Below are 5,784 nucleotides of genomic sequence, written 5' to 3'. Positions count from 1 at the left end.
TCTAAATCACCCACATTCTCTATTTGACTAAGTTGTTATTCATCAATTGTTGCTACTTCCTACATATCGTGTTCCCCAACCTTTAGAACACATGATTATTCACATGGTGGATCATCAATTTGAACAATAGGTGGATGACCCACAAAAACATGTTAATCAACATTAAAAAAATCATCATATAGGGCACTCACTTTCATCACAACATCCTCTTGTCATTGCATGGGTAATTATTCCTCTATTTGACCACACAACTCTTTCACCCCTAAAGACTTAGAGGATGCTATAGTAACTACAAGGACTTCATGAGTAGGAGTTATTTGTTGAACCCTTCTGCTCAACCTATGGTTATGCCTAGCAGGTATTTATTGTGCAACCCTCCCAATACTCTATTTCTTAGCATTTCTTTGTGAGGGTTTAGTTGTGAAGGATGTGGCTACATAAGACTCATCCACTATATCATTTTTTCTTAGGTGAGGGGTGGATTTAACTAGTTCTTTCTTTTCTGATTGTTACACTCCTATGGTCTTTCTCTACCCTTTATTCTTTTAGATAAACAACTGGTACTTCCAGGCTCTTGGAGAGCTTTTTATTCTTACGATTATCAAGGGATAAACTTAGGGTTTTAAGAAGATTCCCTAGGGGTATGTGTTTCAAGGGTTTGTTTAGCTACAAGATCAATAACTATAGGATTTTTTTTCAAAAAAAAAAGAAGCGTCTTCTTTAGACTGAGCCTAAGATGGGGAATAGTCTTCTCAAATCTTATAAGTGTCTTTAGGTGTTGTAACCTTATGACATAATCTGGTTCCCCCAGGCCCTATGTCCTCTTGCTAAAAGCTCCCAATCTTTACAAATTCTTTCTATATCATGGGAGATACCTCTCTAGCAACCCTCTCTATAATGAGATTAATTCAATAATGGCGTGAAACCAAATTTAGCATACATTTTTAAACTTTTGAGGAACTATGGAGGAGTAAATTATAAAGGACATTAGGCACTCTCATGGAACTATTTTCATAGAACACATGGTTGGGCAACTTGAAATGGATAGAGTTGAGATATTATTGTTGCCCTTTGTACGTGAGGTATTTGATCATGATGTAAGTTGCAATATCTATAAAATCTTTCGACAATGATAATATTTTAGTGCCTTATTTCTTGTCTAGTTCTAGGGGAGGGTTCATGTGTAAGGAAAATTGAGCTCTTATAGATTGAAAATTCCTACTTTTAGGGCATTTCTCTCTTGTGGTGGGTAACCTTGTTATCTCAACTATATTCTCCTATAAGAATCTGACCCTCAAACCCTCTACCATGGTTATATTATCTTAGAGAGAAGTCAAAATTTTGAGGACGATGTCATCATTGTAGCTTGTAATTGGAAAAATAATTAGAAGAACCACAGTTCTAAAATATTTACATTGAGAGCTTCTAGATTAGATTGTGTTAATTTTTTTCATCAATGTTTTGAATAACACTATGTGATCCATCATCAAGATGAAAGAGAAAAAGAGATGAAAAAACAATGTTAGTTGCATCTTTTACTCTCTTTCATCTTGATGATGGATCATATAGTGTGATTCAAAATATTGATGAAAAAAATCTTAACACAATATAATCCAAAAACTCCCACTACAATTATAATGGATTTTGGAAATTTGAACTCTCTAAAATATTTGTCTATACCTAGGGTCTTGCAAAAGCATATCATGCAGAGTGATTTAATGCTTGACAGGAGCTCCACCTATGACAGACTATCTTTTTACAACTTAGAGTATCTCAAAAACCCTTTGAAATTCTCATTTTTGCCTACAAATCTTTCATGGGTGGTTATTCTTTCAAAAATACTTTACATTGGTAATTGTTTCCAATAGTTGTTAATAATCTTTAACTCTACAACTAATTGGCATCTTGCCAATTTTTATGAATATCGTTAAATATCTTTCCAACTTAAGCATCGACTTTAAAAAATAATGACTAGACATGACAAGTAGGATGACATGGATTCACATGTTGACATGAGCTTTCCCTCTGACTTAAACAAAGTTATATGTCCCGCTATTGGAAATTATGACACATAAGAGGAGCCATGTGATATATGTAATATTGAAATCTGAAATAATTATTAAACAAGAAGTAACATTCATGAGTTCAAATTATGTACTTACCTGCCACTTGTGTGAGGTCTAAGTAAAATTGCAAGCTTAATGTGTTGATTGGAGTGAGAAGCAAAAGGTGGTGATGAGTGAATGAAATGGGAAAAGGAGAATGGTATAGATGAAGTGAAATTTATTTCAAAGAAAATGTATTCCCAAAAAAGAGGAAATATCTATTATGAGGTTATGAAGTGTTAATTAGATGGAAGAAAAAACACTAGGCTGAACTTCTTTGACTGCATGATACCTAGTTTATGCATGTTCCATGAACTATATATTGTAGACACTCCACTTTCCTTGTTGGTTTATTGAAAAAATTCAATCAATTCCCATTGAAAAGTAATTTGAATCACACTTGATGACAATGGTTATTTAAATGGATCCATTGTCAAAGACTTGACTAATTTCAAATGGTCACCACCATTGTGTCTAGAACTTCTCAAGGTTACTCTGGTACATGAAATTGAACAAAAGGGCCCAATCACCTAGGTGAATATCTTATCCTTTATGAATTTTTCATGTCACTTCTCCCTCTATTTTTGTATGAATTTTATGTGTTGTAGAGAAAATTTGTGATATTCATCTAGGGCATTATGATGTAGGATTCATTCTTACTATGCTATCGTAAGATCAATGTCAAAACTGAGAGTTGTCTGCAAGGTTTTTTTCTTAAATTCAATGGCCATTACTACTTTTTTCTATAGACTAACTCAAATGGAGTAAAACTAGCTGTTATCTTCCATATTTTCCTATAAGCCCAAATTTATTCTTACAGCTGATTAGCTAAATCTTTCTTATGAATGACTAATGTCTTAGTGAGGATGTTCTCTATTTGTTTATTGGTTATTTTTGCTTGACTATTGGCCCATGGATAAAAAGTTTAGGATTTCCTATGCCTTATGTGATATTAATTTAATAGAGCTATAATCAATGTTGAAGTACATTAGGCTCCTTGGTCATTAACAATTTCTCTAGGAGCACCATACCTTATAAATATTTCCTCATAGAGGAATTCAACAACCTTTTTCTCTTAGGCAAGCTTTATTGACCTAGCTTCTACCCATTTGGTTACATAGTCAATACAAATTTATATGTGGGATTTCTCATTTGAGGAAGGCTCAATGGGTACTACAAAATCAAGCTTTCATTTATCAAATGATGTTACCATAACTTGAGGAAATAAGGACATCTTATGTAACCTTGTGGGCCTTCTAATCCTTTGGCATTTGTCATAATTTTGGCATATCTTTTTGCATCTTTATGTAAAGTTGACCAATATTATCATGTGATAAAACCTTTGTGGTTGTTCTATTGGTTGCAAAATTTCCCATCAATATTCATCATGTCATGTATGGAGTGTATCATATGTTTCATCTCCCCTTACACATCTTGTCAAAATTTAATTTGATGTAGTACACAATACTGTATTTTCTATCCATGAAAAAGAGAAGCTCTTCTCAACCAATAGTCTCTTTCCCTTAGGTGATAAATTTGGAGGATTATTACTGATAGAAATATAGTTGACTATATATGCATACCATGGATTATGAGAATAAAAAATCATTTGGAAAACCATCTTGTATGGTTTCATGATCATATCACACTTGAAGTCTTGAAAAAATGTTTTCTATTACATGAGCCTTACCAGGTATATCAACGATTGTTATATCAAATTATTATATGATAATTAACCATTTGGATAACCTTCCTATGATGGATGTTTATTCATAAGATATTTGATAGTTGAATGATCTGTATGGATGAATGTCTCATATCTAATTATGTAGTGCTTGAATTATTTAGTGCATAGATAACTACTAACATGTCTTTCTCTATTACGGTATAGTTAAATTCAACTCCTTATAGATTCTTGCTAACATAGTATATTTCATGCCCCATTGACCCTTCTTTATGTCCCAATTCTACCAAACTATATAATTTGAAGAATCTCTATGCATATGAAATGGAAATTCCCAATTATGACCTCTTAAAATAGGGGCTTGTATAAGGGATAGAAATTCCACTCCCCTCCTTTCTCTAACATTATTACTAGGATTAACATCCGTTGACTATCAAATATTAGATATATCAACATAACATTCAATAACTTTTGTAATGTTGTCTTGACTATTTCTCTTAGGGAAGGGTTTATCCTTCCCTGTGGTTGCATAACTAGTTTGCAATCCTTGATATATAGATTATGTGAGTACATTAATTAGGATCTAGACATTCAACATCTTCCTAATCCCATGCAAAATACTTTTGATGAATTTGAAGGAATTACAACATCAAGGATTGTTGTGTCTTAATTAGATTCTTTGTTGATGTTTTGATTCCTTCCTGTGTCAACTCCAATCTGAGTAGTAAGCTCTATCATAAAAAAATGTTCAAAGTTGTTGATTGTATTTAATGAGGTAATAGAGTGTGCAAACAATCTTTAGTTGTAGGATAGTGAGGAGAAGTACATGTGGGAAATATGGTTTGCAAAGGACATGACTCTTCATCATAAATTTGTGGGGTCATTCAATAATTATTTTCAATGATAGGTGTTAGGACATCATACTCATCTTGGAAAACAAAAATTGGCCATCTTTATAACATCATCACTTCCTCATCTACTACCTCTACCCACAAACTTTGATCTTCCTCTAGCTAGGTTGTGAAGGAGAGTGTAGTACAACTTTATTAGTAGAAAATCCATCTGATATGTTCATGTACTCCATGAATTAAGTGTTGTAAAGGAATTTTTTGTAGCTAGCCAAGGTCTCCCTAAGATAATTGGATACCCCACCCACCCAAAGTTTCCTTTGGAGTTTGGATAACAAAGTCAACTAGATATTCTAAGGAATATAAGGTTACAAGTAAGTCCTCCACTATGTCATCAAGCTTCATAGTAGAACTATCTGCAAGCTACAAGATAGTTGGGGTATCTCTTTGATGCAAGAGCATCTTGGGTGTAAGAGAAATCTTGCATCACCCAAATATATCTTCTTTTTAATCTTTTCTATTTTAATAAGGACTAGTAGACAAGGTGGTTATTATTTATGGGAACTTGCTATTTTTAGTAAGTTTGTCATAAGATCTCAGAATTTTCTCACTTTCTACATGAAGGCTCATTTTAGAGTTATAAGCCTACCATAAAAATCTCATTGTTCCAACTTAAGTATCAGAGAGGTTATTGCAGATTTTTGGTGGAAATATTTGTAGAAAAATCTTTAGGCTCATTGTTTGATGTAGGGCTGCACCACCCGTACCAACTCACAAACAAAAATGCAACAAGATGGAGACAAAGAGATGACAAAAATGCTTCATAAAGCATCCATTAATACTTGAAAATTCATTACAATATTCTCCACATGGAAGAACTCCAAATTCTTACAAAATAAGAGAGATTCCTCACTAAGGACTTCCAACTAGAAGAGCTTACAACAAAAGAGCTTCTTTAATTTGTCCACCATACAATCCCACCTTGTGATCTTCTCCCTTCCTCTTCTATTTCTTTCCAATTGAACCTCTTGCCACCAGATTTTGGCATGGCCTTTCAGTTTGGCCTTTGCAAACTTAACCCTATCTAGATCCCTGATATCCTAATACTCAAAGTACTCTTTCGGTTCATTGATCCAGTCGATCAACT

The sequence above is a fragment of the Cupressus sempervirens genome, chromosome 2 (assembly GCF_028749045.1).
Source record: "Cupressus sempervirens isolate cs-2001-9-10 chromosome 2, ASM2874904v1, whole genome shotgun sequence".
Classification (NCBI taxonomy): Eukaryota; Viridiplantae; Streptophyta; class Pinopsida; order Cupressales; family Cupressaceae; genus Cupressus; species Cupressus sempervirens.
This window is presented reverse-complemented; position numbering follows the sequence as displayed.